Source organism: Balaenoptera musculus, chromosome 19, assembly GCF_009873245.2.
Source record: "Balaenoptera musculus isolate JJ_BM4_2016_0621 chromosome 19, mBalMus1.pri.v3, whole genome shotgun sequence".
NCBI classification, from domain to species: Eukaryota; Metazoa; Chordata; class Mammalia; order Artiodactyla; family Balaenopteridae; genus Balaenoptera; species Balaenoptera musculus.
Window position 1 is genome coordinate 29,217,710 of NC_045803.1, and position 18,203 is coordinate 29,235,912.

The 18,203-nt window shown below is 46.5% G+C and overlaps 1 protein-coding gene across 2 annotated transcripts in view; it reads left to right on the forward strand.

The window, feature by feature from the left end:
• The first annotated feature begins 11,462 nt into the window (after positions 1-11,462).
• The window catches only part of CHD9 (chromodomain helicase DNA binding protein 9), a 245,391-nt gene continuing 238,650 nt past the window's right edge, over positions 11,463-18,203 (forward strand). The window contains exon 1 of one of the 2 annotated variants that reach the window (XM_036833648.1): positions 11,463-11,564. The gene's annotated coding sequence lies outside the window, so the exon portion shown is untranslated. The remainder of the gene's footprint in view (positions 11,565-18,203) is intronic. The other variant, XM_036833645.1, reaches the window with a different exon arrangement.

An 18,203-nucleotide genomic window follows, 5' to 3' on the forward strand; every position in this document is an offset into this window, starting at 1 on the left:
GCCTTATCCCTCTCAACTCCATTCTTCAACAAGCTACCAAGTACTCTACCTAAAGTATAAATCTGAATTGGTCTGATTTACTCATAACTCTTTGAAAATGAAGGAAACAAATTTAAACCACTCTCAGAAAAAAAAAACAAAACTGAGTATTTATTGGCTTGTGTAAATCTTCTAGGGGTGGTAACAGCTTCTGGCATGGCTGGATCCAGTTGCGCAAACAAGTTCATTGGGAATATGTCTCTCCTCTCAGCTCCACTATCTGCTGCGGCTTCATTCTCAAGCAGACCCTCCCCAGTGGTGGGAAGATTGCCATTAAGAGGCTCCAAGCTAAAATCCTGCAATCTTATTAACTCCAAAAGAAAGTGAATATTTCTTTCCTAGTTGAGTGAACAGAAAGTCTCCAGGAAGACTGGTTTGGGTCAGATGCCCTTCCTTGAATTAGTCAATTCGACCAGGCACATACAGTGCTCAGCCTTGAGCCCGAGAATGGAATCAGCAAGTCATGTAAACTGAGAGTGGGTAAGAAAAGGGTTTCCCAAAGGGAAAAGATGGGATTTCTTACCCAAAGGCAAGATACAAAGCAGTCAAAAGTAACTGACATTCTGGCATTATTCCTCTACCTAAAGTCCTTCAGTGGACTCCTCATCACCATTAGGATGAACTCTCAGCCTCTAAGTATGAAGCATAAGGCCCTTCGTGATCTGATCCTTTTAGTTATTAAGCCTCACCTCCCTGTCACTGTGTGATGTGCCCTTCAGGCTCCCACAACACTGCCCATCATGCCTGATATAGCCTCCAATCTTGGCTCATACGTTCCCCTTCTCCTGAAACACTCATCCTCTTTCTCTAGCCAATTCCTACTTACTCTTAAAGGCTCCACATGGGTCTCACCTAGGCTGAAAAGATCTCTCTGAACCACCCTGCTCCAGGCTGTGCTCCCACTAGGCACACTTCAACATTTTATTAGCAATAAGGAGCTTGGCACAGAGTAGTCTTCCAGTAACTGCTGGATTAATGGATGGATAAAGCAAGGAATAAATGATTGAATGATAGAGAAGAGTAGAAACTCAATAAATATTTGCTTCATGAATGAATTTGGTTTGAAATGGGAAGTTTATTGCCTCATATAACTGAAAAATCCAAGGGAAGAGCTGAATGCATAGGTAGGTAGGAAGGTAAGTATGTAGGTAAATAGATAGTCAGACAAACAGACAGATGACAGATAGATTGGGAGGTTGAATGGATGGATGGATGGATGGATGAATAGATGGAGGGATAGGTGGATAGAAAGGTGACGAGTAAACAAACTCCTCCTCTTCCAGTAGTTTTGGAAGTGGGCCAGAGCAATGGCTTTCAAGTTATGGGCCAAGTCTATGCAGACACTGTCTTTAAAGAGTTTAAAGCTCATTTGAGTAAACATAATTCTGGCCACTTTCACCAGGCACTTGAGCCTCAGAGGGAGACAGATGAGTGATACTGGGCCCCAATGGCACAATTGGAATGTCTTTACAAAGAAACTGGGTCCTATTTCCTGTTACAGATTAACTTCCTGGCAAATTGCAGCATGCCTGCCACAGCTGGAGGTGGATGAAGAATCCAGTTTTGAAAACCCTCAGGGATCTTGAATTTAATTAAACAAGCATTTTACACCATCCCAGAAGGAAGTAAAACAAATCACCCTGTTTTCTGAACTTCTAAGGACCTGGAGTCTCCTTCACTTGATTTGGTAAGAAGCTGAGTGAGTTTCACCCCTCAGGAGCTGATGAAGTAAGCACCACCCTGCCTCAAAACCTCACCACCAGCTGAGAACTTTTTCCAGGAGTCCTGAGGGTGTATACTGTGAGCAGCTTCTTACCAGACACTGTCCTATTTTGCAGGGTGAATTTCCATTAGGTGGGAGGAGGGAGAAAAACAGAATTGTATTAAGAAAAAAAAAAAAAATTGAAAGCAGTTACCAGAGCTTGGCCTATGCCCAGAAAGCTGCAGAAAGAGGCCCCAAACTTCCTGATCCCCAGCTGCAAGCCCAGGCCTGTTTCCTGGCCCACTGCGAGTTTCCTACCCCCGGGGAAAAAGCAGGGCTTCAGGCCAGCTGAGGAGGCCCCATCTCTCCTGCTCCCTCCCTAAAAGACATCAGGCTCCGCTGAAGCAAAAGGAACGCTCTGCAGTCAATTTGCAGGCTGAATTGCTCTACTTCTTGTCCTTCCTTCTTCCCTGCTGTTTACCCCAGTTGCCAGATCCTCAAAAGAATCCTCTTCAGTTTCTGAGGTTTCGATGGCCAAAAAGAAGGGTCATTTCCAGTAACGTGCTGTCTCCACAGTCCCTTTGCTCACTTGCGTTCTACAGAATCACACCCACACTTCCCCGCTGATACTCTAATCCCAGTTCCCCAGTCCGGTCTTTCAAACGTGTTATGTCATCATTTATTTGCAAACATATCCATTTGATTTCAAATTAAAATGCTTTGGGGTCAAATTAAAAACAAAACACACGCAAGGGGGGAAAAAAGAGAAGCTGACAGACATGTCAGTAAACAGTGAAGTATTTCCAAAGGCTGGATACAGATAGCTCAGACGCTAGAGGGTTCAGATTGACAGACTCTTGATGAGAGGAGACACAGGAACATCAGCAGAGGGACATTTTTCTGGGGATTAAAAAACCAAGAACACGAATCCCTCCTCCTTCCTTCCCACCAGCACTCAGTGTTCCACTTACTGGATGATCAAGGCCTTGTTGTCTCCCATTGCCATGATCACAGTCTGATCCCGATTGTTCCCATAATTCATTAACAATTCTCCAAGTTAAATATTAAAGTATTCATACAAACAGTGTGGAGTGAGCCAAACCCCAAACCTTCCTGTGACGGGCACTGGCTATTCAGCCAGCTATTAGAAAAAAGGAGAGAGAAAAAAACAAACCAAAAAAAAAAAAGAAAGAAAGAAGGAAAGAAAGAAACTGAGTGCCACACGTCCCCATCGATGCTGTGACCACAGAGCTTTCAGAGTTCAGAAAACTGAGGCACATGGAAGGGGGTAGGGCCACTAGACAGTCACAGCTTAGCAGCAGAGATTCACCAGAGCCAGAGCAGTCTGCTATGGGGCTCCCCTGTTTCCAGAAGCTCAGGGAAAGTCCCAGGATGTGTGAAGACTTCTTTCGTCCTCTCTGTCGGAGAGCTGGGAAAATAGGACCCCCGTGGCCGCATGTCCCTCTCAGCTCCAGAGCAAAGCCCGATGAAGGTAATTTCTGAAGCCTGAATCCCAAAGGCGGGGATTTCTCTCTCCTCCCTCTCTTTGGAGCTTCTCAGGATGGGGTTTGTCCCGAGTCTCACTGGCCCAAAGGCAGTTCCACGGATGAGGTGAGGGTCCGAATCCAGAGAGAAGCATCTCAGTTCTTCTGCTCAGGGGCACCATCCTTCAAGGAGGCGTCTTTGCCATCTGCTGCCTCTGTGCCAGCCCCCAGATTTGGCTCCTCTCCCTCGGGCTGTTCTGCGGGTTTCTGGGACTCCCCCGCCACCTTGGCGCTCTTGCTGGAGTGGCATCCCATCTCAGCTGGACGCAGAGGGTGAGTGCCCTGGGATGTCCCGAGGTGAGGCGGCTCTGTGTAGCTGACCCTCAGGTGCCAGAGTTAAGTAACCCTTCCTCAGAGCACAGCTGAAAGAGAACGGGTTCCGTTTCTATGGTCACAGGAAGACACCAGTCCAATCTGCATAATGACACCCCCCGCCCCCACCCCCCGCCCCATCTGTGGGATGCGCAGGGCCTGGAAGGGGGCTCTTCCTGCTAGCACCAAGCCCTATTCATTCCATCAGAAGAATTCCCTTTTGTTTAACCGGTAACTTCTTCTTTACAAATTACAACCCCCCACCTAGTTACCTGCAAACACCAGCCCTCTCTTGGCTGCAAAGAAAGCCCTGTTACTAAGCAACTAGCTGTGCCCTTCCTCCATGTCCCAGGGTCATATTCAGTTCTGGGACTCACAGACCCCCCGCTTGGAGGCCATCCCCTACCCTAGAAGGCCACCTCCACCCGGGGTTGAGGAATGGGGCTAAGATCGTGGACTCCAGGGTTTACCCAAACATGTAAGTAACGAAAAGCATTAACACTGCCGTATGTTATATATGAAAGTTGTTAAGAGAGTGAATCCTAAGAGTTCCCATCACACACATACACAAATTTTTGTTTCTTTAATGTTGTACCTTTAAGGGATGGTGGGTGTTCATTAAACTTATTGTGATAATCATTTCATGATGTGTAAAATCCAAAACATTACGCTGTACACCTTGAATTTATACAGTGTTATATATCAATTACATCTCAATAAAACTAGACGGAAAAATAAATAAATAGATAAATAAATAAATAAACAAATTAGCAGGTACCAAGTGCTACTTGGTATCAAGTACAGTTTACATTCATCATCTTGTTCCATCCTCACAACAACTCTAAGAGGCAGGTTGTGTTATTTAATCCTCATTTAACAGATGGAGACACTGAGGCACAGAGAGGTTGAATAATCTAAGGTCTAACAGCCTGGAAATAGCAGGGCTGCGATTAGAACCCAGGTCATCCGGATTCCACTTTATCACTACGTTCATCTTATCTCTTTTAAAGACCCCACCGGGCCATCTTCATAAACCATCATAGGTGTCATCAGTTTGGTAGGCCTGTCATTGCTCTTTTTTTTTTTTAAATAAATTTATTTATTTTTATTTATTTATTTTTGGCTGCGTTGGGTCTTCGTTGCTGCACGCAGGCTTTCTCTAGTTGCGGTGAGCAGGGGCTACTCTTCATTGCTGTGCACAGGCTTCTTATCGTGGTGGTTTCTCTTGTTGTGGAGCACGGGCTGTAGGTGCGCGGGCTTCAGTAGTTGTGGCTCGCGGGCTCTAGAGCACAGGCTCAGTAATTGTGGCACATGGGCTTAGCTGCTCCACGGCAGGCATGTGGGATCTTCCCGGACCAGGGCTCGAACCCGTGTCCCCTGCATTGGCAGGCGGATTCTTAACCACTGCGTCACCAGGGAAGCCCTGTCATTGCTCTTTTAATCCGGGACACATGGGTAAAAGTTTTCAAAGCTGTGAACGAATGCTCTATATTTGACTCCTCTTTTATTTTCTGATCACCTCGCTTTCTTTTTCCTAACTCCAAAAGAGGCCCGATAACTCTGGCGCAGCTCCCAGGAAGCTGCAAAGAGGATCAAGCAGGTCCATGTAGTACCTTTTCAGAGAAGCACAGACTGTATTCTTCCCCGAGTATGCACACAGCAGTCAAAGGTGACACCAACTCCATTCACTTCTGGAGGGGTGGGTACATGCCAGCCTCGGATGTCTTACACATGTCCTCTCGTTTATTCCTCACAATCAAACAGTCCTATGAGGGAGTATTGTTAAGCCACGCTAGAGGGGGAATCACTGAGTCCAGAGTGGTTAGGTCAATGGCCTGAGGTCACGTGCGTGGTTGGCAGCCAGCTCAGGATGCTGCCTGCACACCCTGTGACCTTCCCACTCCTTGTCCCCTCCTGCTGCCACTCCCACTGCCTCTGGTTAACACCATTCATCTTCCTGGACTTAGGCATTCAGTGATCCACAGGAATGTGGTAAGACTCCCCTGTAAATCACCTTTCTTTGAATGAGCTTCTTGCCAACCGGGCTGGCAGAGTGACACTTAGGAGGACATTATAATGCTGTCGATTTACCTCTCCCATATAAACGCCAAAGTACATTTTGGGGGTGTCAGGGTGGAAGAGGGAGGTTCCATTTGCCTTCCAGTGAAGAAGTCCTAATTAAGGCAAATCCTCGTTTGGATACTGGGATCCTAAGCCAACAAGCCTCTTGTGAAGCCTCCAAATTAATCATGCTCATCCCAAGTCAGCACAAAAGACAGGCAGCAGGAGCACCAAGGAGACAGGTCAAACCCTCAGGTTGGGCTTGGCTTAGTTTAGAGGTGTGGTTGGTGAGACAGATGAGGGCCCCTTTCTGAGTGAACCTGGTGAGCAGCCTTGCCTTGCCTGTGACACTCACACCCAGGACTGGTCACATAATTGAAGGGCCCACGTGAAATTAAAATGTGAGCCCTTGTTCAAAAATTATTAAGAATTTCAAGATGGTGACAACAGAAGTTTAAATGAAGCATAAGGCCTGTAAAGCCAGACCTACCCACACCTAACCTCTTCCTCAGCTTTCTCAGAGATGGATTCACCTCTGATGAAGACTCTAATTTGCCAGATCACTAGCTGGCTCTGCCTAGGGGACATTGCCCTAGGAATAGAATGAGGCCAGCGGAAAGACAAGGAAAAAGAAATGGACCACCCAATGATGGATGGGACCACAGTAGGACACTTTCAAAATATTTTCAGCTTTAAAATGCTTCCTTGGGACTTCCCTGGTGGCGCAGTGGTTAAGAATCCGCCTGCCAATGCAGGCGACATGGGTTCGAGCCCTGGTCCGGGAAGATCCCATGTGCCGCGGAGGAACTAAGCCCGTGTGCCACAACTACTGAGCCTGCGCTCTAGAGCCCATGCACCACAACTACTGAAGCCCGCTCGCCTAGAGCCCATGCTCCACAACAAGAGGAGCCACCGCAATGAGAAGCCTGCGCACCTCAACAAAGAGCAGCCCCCGCTCGCCACAACCAGAGAAAGGTCGCACACAGCAACAGAGAGCCAACACAGCCAAAAACAAGTAAGTAAAATAAATAAAAAATTTTTTTAAATAAAAATAAAATAAAATGCTTCCTTGATTTTTACCACCTACAAAACATAGCACGCAGAGAGTATCAACATAAAAAACACAAATAAAAACTAATGATAATACCATATGTTGGCAAAGCTTCAGAGCAACCAGAACTCTCATGTGCTGCTGGTGGGAATGCAAAATGGTAGAGCCACTCTGGAAAACCATCTGGCAGTTTCTCATAAGGTTAAACATACACTTACCATAGAATATTTACCTGTATCAGTCTACTCTGGCTGCCATAACAAAATGCCACAAACTCAGAAGCTTAAACAATAGACATTTTCTCACAGGTCTGGAGCTAGAAGTCCATAACCAAGGTGTTGGCAAATTTGGTTTCTGGTGAGAGCTCTTTTCCTGGTTCGCAGATGGCCACCTTCTTGATGCATCTCTACATGGTCGTTCCCCTGTGCTCACAAAGAGAGAGAACTCTGGTGTCCCTTTCTCTTATAAGGACACTAGTTCAGTGAGATTAGGGCCCCATCCTTATGACCTCATCTAACCTAATTACCTCCATAAAAGCCCTATCTCCAAATGCAGTCACACTGGGGACTGGGGCTTCAACATATGAATTTGGGGGGGACAACGCATCCAGTCCATAACATTACCCAAGGGAAATGAAAACCTACGTTCACACAAAAACCTGTACACAAATATTTAGAGCAGCTCTATTAATAATCAATAACTAGAAACAACCCAAGTGTGAATGGATAAATAAACTGTGGTACATTCATACAGCACAATATTACTCAGCAATAAAAAGGAAAAACTGTCGTTACACGTAACGGAATTTCAGAGATGTTCATGAGTGAAAGAAGCCTAAAGGTTACCTACTGTTTGATTTCATTTATATGACATTCTCAAAAAGACAAAAATATAAGGATGGAGAACAGATCAGTGGTGTTACTACAAAGTGATGGCTTGAGAGTTTTTGGTGTTCTGTGTCCTAATTGTGGTGGTAGTTACACAAATCTAAACACGTGCTGAAATTCATAGAATTGTACCTGAAAATTTTTAAAGTCAAATTTGCTGTATATTAATTTAAGGAAAAGAAGTTAAGATCATCCAAACAAAAAAATAAATAAAAACTGTTTGCCAGGAGCCTAGGAGCTTATTTGCCATCTGGTCCTAGTTCTCAAGATCATTTAAAATCCTTTCTCTCCTGCTTTTCATTTGAACAAACGAACAAACAAACACACCTGCCCCTAATTTAGCTTAACAGCTGTTTATTGAGCCGCATGCTACAAGGTTCCATGTGGGGTGTTGCCCAGTCTCCAGAACCTTAGTGAATTGCAATTCAGGAGACCTGGATGTGGAAGCAGAGGGGGCTGCGTGCAGAGGGTCACCTTACAGCTATGACTGTAGTGCAGAAGAGTGGCCGGCCCAAGGCACCCTGCAGGAAGGGAGTTGGGGCTGTAAGCACCCCAACCTAATTTTCCTCCCTCCCTCCAGTCCCTCCCAGGGCTCCCATTGGCCAAACCCAACTTGAGGCCAGTGGGCATAGAAGCCTTCGGTCTTGCCCATTTAGGTCAGCCTCCCAGGATGCAGAGCAGGGTGGAAAAGGAGAGCAGACGTGGAGAGGTAAACAAACCACCTAGCATAATCCACGTGGATCCTGTTCTCAAGGGCATAGAATCTGTTGGGGAAGGCAACATCTTTGCAGGGAATTAAACCATGAGGCAGAACGCTGTAAGTGCTTTAATACAGGAAAAAGGTCACACTGGGAAAAGGGGATAGGGAAGGGATTCCTCTAGCTGGACCCAGAAGGATAAGCAGAATATTAGCTGGTAGAGGAGGAAAGGACATCCTGGCCAAAATGAAGAACTGCAAATCCCTCCTGAGGAGTTCAGTTCAATTCACCATTTGTTTATGGAAAGGCAGCTAATGGTCATGGTTAGAAGCACCAGATTCAGCCTGAGAAGAACCTGAGATTGAATACTAAGTCTACAGCGTACATGTTGTGTGGCCTTCAGCAAGTTGTTTAACCTCTCTGACTCTCAGTTTCCTGGACTTTTGGGAAGAGTCAATGAAACAGCATATATGTCATCCTGCCAATATACCTCATAATATCTGGCAGGGTTTGCAGATGCCGTTCATGACCAAAAAGTGACCAAACTTACTTCTGCCGTAAACATATATGACCCCAAAAGTCAAGTTATCATTTAGTCCAAGGGCCAGCCTCGCAAGACCAAGTGACCTTCCTGGGATAGGCACCTGTCCCTTTGTTGTTGGTCTCTGGCATCCTAGCCTCCTTCCTTCTCTACCCCTCCTTCTGCCAGGGTCCTGACATCCTGCCCATGCCCCCGGTGACCCATTTCCAGCTCCATCCACTTTGGACAATAGAGGATTCTCACCCTCTTTCTTTTTTTTTGGCCGAGCCACGTGGCTTGAGGGATCTTAGTTCCCCGACCAGGGATCGAACCCTGGCCATGGCAGTGAAAGCACGATGTCTTAACCACTGGACGGCCAGGGGATTTCCCTCACCCTCATTAATGGAGCAACCTTCTAGAAGATAAACAAGCCCTCACCTACTAAAAATAGGTTACATCTCATAACATTATGAATTTATTAAAAAACAAAATGCAGCACACAAAATTCTCCCTTTGAAGGAAAGAGTGGACAGAACAAGAGCACAGAGGGATAAAAATGAGAGGCCCTTGTTCATGCTGTCCCGTATCTAAAACACAGTGCCCAGCACGGTTATGCAGGTGCCCCATCAACAGCCGTGGAGTGCTCAGAGGCAAAGGTTCTGCAGGCAGGCAATCCAAATTCAGGTCCTGGCCACACCACTTGCTAATTCTCCCACCCAAGGCAAATTACTTAAGCATTATAAGTCTCAGTTTCTTCATCAATAAAAGGGGTAAAATAATAGTGATTACTTCATAGGATTATTGTGAGGATTCAACTAGTCAATCTAAAATTCTTAGTGCCTAATACATTACAGATTATTATTATTGACACTACTTTTACCTATCCAACATGGCGCAGACCCTCAAGGAGATCACCTACAGAGGACCTATGCAGAAAACAGACCTGTTGATAACCACAGTTTCCAAAGCACTGTGATTAGTGGAATGAACAAAATGCTAGAAGAACTCAGGGGAGAGCTCTTCTTAAAGTCCTTAGGAAACCTTTAACCTCATCAGGTGATGCCTGGCATCAGACTTGCAGAGGTTATAATCTAGGTCTTTGCTGGGGCAAGCTTTGGGCCAAAGTGGGGTGGTGCGTAGGGGAGGAGGAGGGAGCTCTTGCAAGGACTGGAAGTGACTCAGAGACACTTTAAAGTGACAGAATGGGAAGTGTACCTGTCAGCACTTCTCTGACTGATTCACCTTCACCAGGGCAGGAGCCAGCCCTAAGTAGGCTGGGGGTGGCCCCTGTCAGTGACACACGCACGCACGCACACATGCACGTGCGCGCGCGAACCCCTTGCCCCTCCAGGTATTGCTCATAGGTAATACTCCCTCCCCCTCCCCCTCCTCCTTCCCCTCCTCCTCTACCCTTGATGGTCACTTTGACCAGATGACACCAGTACAGAGAGACCAAAGTTTAAATAGGCACACGAAGGTGGGGGGATGGGGGATTGGCTCAGGTCTCACTGTCACAGAGTGCGTCTAATATTTCCACTGGTGAACTTATCCCCCAAAATCACCACAGAGATAAATTGCCTTAAAAGAAGTTTTTGCCAAACTTGTCTCCATCACCAGGGCACTATATAAATTGACGTATTTTTTAAAAAAATAAATCCTGTACTTATCCTGCGAAGAGCTCAATTACATTGCATTGCCTTTGTGTGTGTGCTAAAAGTTAATTTGTTACATAAATGTGAATTCAACAAGGGCAGAAATTTTGAGCTGTTTTGTCCTTTGTAGTATCCCTTGCTCGTAGGAAAGTGGCACATAGTAAGTGCTCAGTTAACATTTGTTGAAGGAAGAAATAAATGAAATGTACACACTTTCAATAAGCCACCATTTTCCTGACCTTAATAATCAGCTAATAGGTTCTCAGCCTAGGGCAGTGCTCCTCCAACCCGGGAGACAATTGGAAATATGAAGGGGTGGTTTTGGTTGTCACAATGACTATGAGGTGTCTACTGGCATTTAGCGCCAGGGAGTGAGGGAAGTAAATGTCCTGTAGTGCCAAGGACGGCCTCAACCAAAGAAATGTCAATGTCACCCGGGTCAGAAACATAACTTGGGTTGCCAGCTCCTTAGGGACCTGTGTGTCCGGGTGTGACAAAGGCTGGGTGTTTAATAAAGTTCAGCTAAAGAGACAGGAGGGAACAGAGTAGGAGGGCAAGGGGGTGGGGAGGTGCGGGGTGTGAGGCGGGGCAAAAAGATAGGGTTGCTAGTAGGAAAAAGGCCTCCCCGGGCTTGAGAGAAACCCAGTCCCTTGCATCTTCTGATGTTCGCACTATATTTAAAAGAGAGGCTCTGCCACATTGGGGTGTACTGAAAGCTTTTGGATGAAAGGCAAGATCCCCGAGTCCCGCCAGGAAAATCCCACTCTGCATTCCAGGCCACTCCGTGCCCCCAAAAGAAAGTTCAGCAAGTTCTGCTCCCAGTGCCCTCTAAGGAGTGAAGGTGATCCCACCCAGCCGGGATTTGCGCCCGGGGCGCGCAGCGCGTAGGAAAACCGCCCAATTGGGAAGCCCGGGCTGCATTTCCGCCCGGGACTGATTGCGCTCGCACCTCCCAGCCGGCGCCCCGCGCCCACTAGGTGGCGCCTGCGCTCTAGTGGGCGCCTCTCCGGCGCAGACGAAAGCGACCGCGGAGCCCGGAGACAGATCGAACCGGAGTCTCAGGATTGCGGGCACCGGAGGGCAGCGCCGACAGCCAAGGTAGGATTCCTGAGCCCCGGGCGTTTCCCGCGAACCTCTGTGGTGAGCGGTGGGCAGCGTGGCGGCCGCCGAGCCCTGCCGGCGGTCTCCGCGGACGACCAGACAGGTCGGAGCGGCCGCACGTGTCGTTGCCTGCGGGGACCTGGAGACCCGCAGTCGCCAAGCTGGGCCTAGGGGCAGAGCTGGACGCCAGGTCGCTCGCACGCAAACATCCTCCACTAGCTGGTTCCTCTGGAGAGCCTGCCCGAATCCCCGAACAGCCAGTCCTAGGAGGAGAAAAGAGTTAGTGCTGCCCAGAGCGACTTCAGCTTTGGAGCTGAGTGCTAATAAGATCCAAAGCACCATTTCTCCAACTTGCCTGCCCATTGGAATCGCTTGGGGAGCATTAAAAAATACTGATGCCCCGTTTCCCTCCCACCCCACCCGCCTCCGAGACTCAGATGTAGGAGGTCTGGGTTGGGGCCTGGGCATCTGGACATTTCAGAGCTTCCCAGGAGATTCCCAGCTAGCAGCCAAGTGTGAGGATCCTTGATTTAAAGGGTTGGAGAAAAAGGAGGACGGTTGTTGCAGCCCAGAATGATGATTCTTCTCCTCCTCCTCCTCCTTCTTCAACATGCCTTTTAAGCAGGAAATATCTCCACCTTTGAGCTGTCAAACCCAAGATAACAAACCAACATCCTCCCTCCCAATAGGGCTGGTTCTGAAAGGGTTGAACTCGAAAGTGGGCAGGGAACAGAAAGACACAGATGTAGAATATGAGAAAAGGCTCATGAGAGAGGTGGGTTTCTTTTTACCCAGATCCTGCAGAAGTTCGGGGGGCCTCCTGGAGCAGCCCTCATCATATTAGTAAATGCTACATTTACACCAAAGCGGTTATGAGCCTAGGCTTGGAGTTCCCAGAGCCAGCCCTTCCTGGGCTGTGTGACTCTTGAAAACTCATGGAACCACTCCTAGCCTCAGTTCCTTCATCTGCAAAATGGGTATGATAGTATCATATAAAACTCTTAGAGTTGCCATGGGAATTATTGCCCATAAGAGGTAATGTTTACTACGGACCTGCCTGTGCCTGGCACAGTGCTAAATGCTTTCTTCGCGTGGCCACATCACCATAGCCCACAAGGTGCTACTATAACTACCCCATTTGATAGTGAAGGAAGCTGGGGCTCAGAGAGGTCAAGGAACTTGCTCAGGGTTAAATAACTAATAAAAGGCAGGTCCTGTGTTTGAACCCAGGCAGTCTGATTCCAGAGCCCATGGCAAAAGTACAATAATCTACTTGTTGTTGACAGAGGAAACAGGGAAAAAGCACTTAGCACAGGGCAGCTCGTGGTGCCTCCTCCATAAACACTAGCTGTCATTGCTGCCAACGAAGCACTTTCACTGAATTGACTCATGTGTTCATTTAAACTGGATTTATTATTGAGAGCCTACTATGTGCCAGGCTGTTTTCCAGGCGCTAGAGATAAAACGGTAAGACAGAGGTAAACCAGTCCTCAGTGAACTCACATGCTAGTGAATGAGAGAAATGGGAAGAAAGTACAGTGGATCCTCATTATTTGCAGATTCCATATTTGCAAATTCTCCCACTCACTAAAATTTATTTGTAACCCCCAAATCAGTAGCCACAGCGCTTCTCACGGTCATCCATGGACGCAAACAGAGTGGCAAAAAATTTGAGTCGCTCAACACACGTATTCCCAGCTGAGGTCAAAACAAGATGACACTGCTTTCTTGTTTCAGCTCTCAGAACTGTGAACAAGTGTCCTTTTTGTGGTCTATTTAGTGCCATGGTTTTTTTTGTTTGTTTTGCATTTTTGTGCTTTCTATTGGCGATTTTGCTGTTTAAAGTCACCCCCAAACATAGTGCTGAAGTGCTGTCCAGTGTTCCCAAGCACAAGAAGGCTGCGATGTGCCTTATGGAGAAAATGTGTGTTAGATAAGCTTTGTTCAGGCATGAGTTGTAGTAGTATTGGCTGTGAGTTCAATGTGAATGAATCAACAATATGTATTAAATAAGGGGTCTTGAAACAGAAACACCCATAAAATAAGGTTAGGTATTGATCTGTTGATGAAAATGTGACCAGAGGCTTGCAGAAACCTAACCTTAGGTTTTTCCCTCAGGAGCAATAGATCAGTATTCGCCAGTTCCATGTTCATGGCAACTTTATAGAATATAACCACTGTGAATAACGAGAATTGACTCTGATTAGACATCACTGCACATGCACTGAGAGAATCAAGCACAAAGCTGGAGAGGCATACAGAAAGTCATACGTATGGATTAGGGGTCAGAAAGGCTGAGAAGCAGCCAGGGTGGGGGGTGCGATGAGGAGAAAGTATTTCGGGCAGAAAAAGCAGCATGTGCAAAGGCCCAGAGGTAGGTGAGAACTCGGCAAAGTCAAGGAGCTCAAGGAGAGCCAGCGTGCAGGGAGTATAGTGATCAGAGGAGGCAGAGGCCCGATAATATGATAATATGCTGGAGAGGGAGGCTGGGGCCAGATGGCAGTGTTTTGTGGGCAGCTCACCTTTCGTCCAATTAGCACAGTAATCCTGGCAGGCTGGGCGGGGTTGTTTCCACCTTTGACAGGTGATGAAATTGATGCCCCAGTCAGTTACATGCCTTGCTCAAAGTTACACCACTGATAAGCAGCAAAACCCATCTCCCCACCCCCATCTTAATCTAATGTTGAGCAGACATCTGAGTGTTGATCTGAGATCCAGGACACGATCCTGGGCTGGAGATTTGGTTTGATGTGGGCAAGAATGAGTAACTGAAGCCATCAAGAGTCGATGAAACCACCTGGGACAATGGGCAGAGTGTGGGGAAGAAAAGGTCTCGTGCCCTTTTAAAAATAAAATTACTCCTGGTATAAAAACATTAATGCCTCAGTGGAGGAGTCCTAGGTACCTGCAGAGGGCAGAGGGAGTCGTGAGGGTGGTCACAGAGATGTAGGAAAAGGAGCTGTGAACATCTGATCCAAAAACCGCCTAAATACTAGGTCTGGTGATGGGCTTCCCATCCACTGGGCAACCAGGTCTCAATCTGCCTCTTGTCCCTGCAGGATAATGATCTTGAATAGGGGTCAGCAAACTCTTCTCTAAAGGGCCAGATAGTAAACGTTTTGAGCCTCGTGGACCATATATGGTTTCAGCTGCAACTACTCAACTCTGCAGTTATGGAGTAAAAGCGGCCGTAGACAATATGGGAGTGAATGAGTGTAGCTGTGTTCCAATAAAACTTTATTGATGGACACTGAAATCTGGGTTTCATTATCATTTTTATGGACCATAAAATGTTATTCTCGTTTTGATTTTATCCCCCCAACCATTTAAAATTGTAAAAACCATTCTTAGCTCACAGGCTGTACAAAAACAGGCAGTGGGAGAGCCCATGGGCCGTGGGCTGTAGTTTGCTGACTCGATCTAGAATCATGGACCTAAGTATCAGAAGGAGACTAAATGTCCTCCTGGTTGAATTCTTACCTGATTCATGAATCTCCATAGAACATTCTCAGCCATTTCTCGAGCGCCACAGTTAAACTGTGCCATAGCTGGGGTTTCTCCAAAATAGATCATGAGACCAGGACTTGGGTGCCCAGAATTCATTTGGGAGGTGATCCCAGAAAGCCCAGTGAGAGTGAAACGGACCGGAGAAGGGAGGAGAGCCAGTAAAGGATGTGTCGATGAGTGAGTTACCTTGGGGCAAACGGCTCAGTCTCTCTGGGGCTGCTCGGAGACACTGTGCGTCCCAGCAGACCCCCAACTTCTGCGTGCGGTCAGGAGTACGCAGCCTGCCGCCAGAAAATGTCTTCGAGTAGAAAGAAGTGAGAGGCAGGGGGTGTGTCTGGAAACTGTCTGCAGGTTTCCTCCGGGGGGCGCTGGGGAGCGCGGTGGTCTATGAAGTGTTTCTGCCTGCTTTTTGAAGTGTGCTGATCATACCACTGGGTGCCTGGTGAGATGATTCGGTATGGCAGAGCACTGTGGTGCTAAAGATGACGAAGCCTCATTCTTGGAGAGGTATTTCCTTTTTACACCGTCCCTTTGATCCGGCCCTGCCTCTCTCCCTAGAGCAGGAGCTGCAACCACACTGGCCTTTCACTTCCTTAAACTTGCCAGACTCTGCCTTCTGACTACAGTCAACAAAACAAGTCTCAGTGAAGTACCAGACCGTTTTTGTAACACTTGCTCGGCTCCCTTCTTACGGAAAAGGCAGCAGTCCTCAAATTCAGGGGATGGAACAGGCAACAGTAGCTAGCTAAGATTTAATAACATTGTTTTGTTTATTTGTACAGTTTCCATCTATACATGGCAAGTGTTTCTGGCTTTGCCTTTACAGTAGTAATATAAAGTTTCCTTTCAAATAAATTTAGATAAATAATGTGTCTACTTAAAAATAGTAAATAATAGTATAAGTGGTATGAGATTATAATAAAAAATAATAGTTGCTACCATTTGCTGAGCACATACTGTGTGCTGGGCGCTATCCTAAGCACTTTGCATGTATGATTTAATCAATCTTCACCACAGTCACATGGGTTAAGTACTATTGGAGGTAGGTACTATTATTAGCAGAGAAAACAGGCATGGGAAAGTAAGGTAACTTGCCCAGAGTTATGTAGCTAGTAAGTGACAGGACTGGAAAATGAACCCAAGCGTTTTTGTTCCAGTTTGTGTTCCTAATCGCTGAGTTACACTGCTTCTCACAAACGTGACAGAAGAAAGAAGAAAAATAAAAGTGGTGATATTTGAATGACTGATATTAAAGGAAAACTGCCTTTAAAAGTTCCGCTTTTTTATCTCACCGAAATCTCCTTCCCTGTATCTGCCACCCCTTCGTTGTCATACTTTCTTCTGGAGCCCCAGGGAGCAAATCTCTTCCCTTTGCATCACTGCAGTCCTTCAGGTATTTGAAGACAGGGAACTGGTTGGCCCTCCCGGATCTTCCCTGCTCTAGATTAAACATTGCCAATTCCTTCTGCTTGTTTTCTGTCATGTGTTCTTGGCATCTTGCCCCAAGCACAGGATCTCTTTCTTCCTTATTCTTTTTTATTCCAACAGAACTTATTTTGGTCGCTGTAGCACTTTTCTTGCAGGCCTCCCACAGCTCATTCCGGGCTCAGGGTAGATGGCTGCGGTCGGGGTGACTGACGTGGCAAAGCGCAGCTGGCTGGCAATGTCAGGAGAAGAACCCCTCAGGGCCAGCATGACAGGGGGCTGGAGGCTGGTGATGCCACTCATTCGCTGCAGGTCAGAGATGGAGTGCCTTTAGTGCACATGGAACTGATCAGGCTAAAAACGACAGAATCACCAAATTCACAGCAGCCTGGTGAGGAAGCCAGACCACAAGTATATTAAATCACAATGGGGCAAGCACCGTGAAGCAGCCTGAAGACTTTATGTCAGCCTATCAGCACATTCTTTCCCCTGTAGGAAAGTCACAGGGGATGCCAAATTCTACTTAGAAGCTTGGCATTCCTGGAATCCAAACAAGGTGAACAAGATGAATGATTTTAATAGCCAGGATGGCCTAAGATATTTGTATCCTCTGAGGGATACAGCGGTCCAGAATGGCAGCACTACTGGCCTGATTCCCCATCTCTGTGCTCATCATAGACGTGACTAATCAATTACCGAATCTTTGCCTTCCTGCTGCTCCCTGGACCAACCTTAAGATCCCTATCAAGAGAGAATTCTGGGAAGCTCTGAGCTGCCTGGAATGCTCAAGGGATTCCCACTACCCTGGACAACGTGGGAGACAAGATAGACTCTCAGAGACTTGCTCTTTCTTACCCCCTTTTCTCAGCTCCTCAGACATCACCATTTCTCTCTACCTAATATTTTTCAGCTTATGTTAATACAATTGGCTTTTCTTTTTTTTTTTTTTTTCCATTGTCAAGTCTTGATTTGATTTCCAGGCCTTGCTCTTCCTGCTTTGTCCAGAGGCACATCCTGTCCTGTCCTTAAGAACTTTTGCAGATCAGTCACCACAGACATTTTGTATGCATTCTACTGATACACTGTCCCCACATTTTGGGGTGACTTGCTGTGTACCTCCAAGTAACAGCTTCTTGCAACCAAGAAGCAGCTTTCTGGGATGTAGAGTTTTGCTCCATTATAGAATCGGCAGCATCACAATTTTAAGCTATTACTACTGTTATCACTCGTCTATTCCTGAGGACTGGGATACAAGGGGCACTGGAGAGGGAGGGGGTGGAAGAGGAGGCTTAAGGCACTAAATGCAAATTATTGAGTTTGCTGCTTATGAGCACTGGTTATGCTTATCCAAAGAGTTAGGAGTCCTGTTATTTTGGAGCAAGCAGACCTTTTGCCAGCCTTTAAAGAATGTACATTTTGTTAAACAACAGGACCTACTGTATGGCACAGGCAACTATACTCAATATCTTGTAATAACCTATAATGCAAAAGAATCTGAAAAAGAATATATATATATATATACACACACACACACGTATATGTATGTATGTATAACGGAATCACTTTGCTGTACACTTGAAACTAACACAACACTGTAAATTAACTCTACTTCAATTCTTAAAAATGTATGTTTTGTGCATAACCTCTTTTCCCACTCATATAAAGAACCTTGACTTACATAAAGGAAGATAAAATGCATATAGA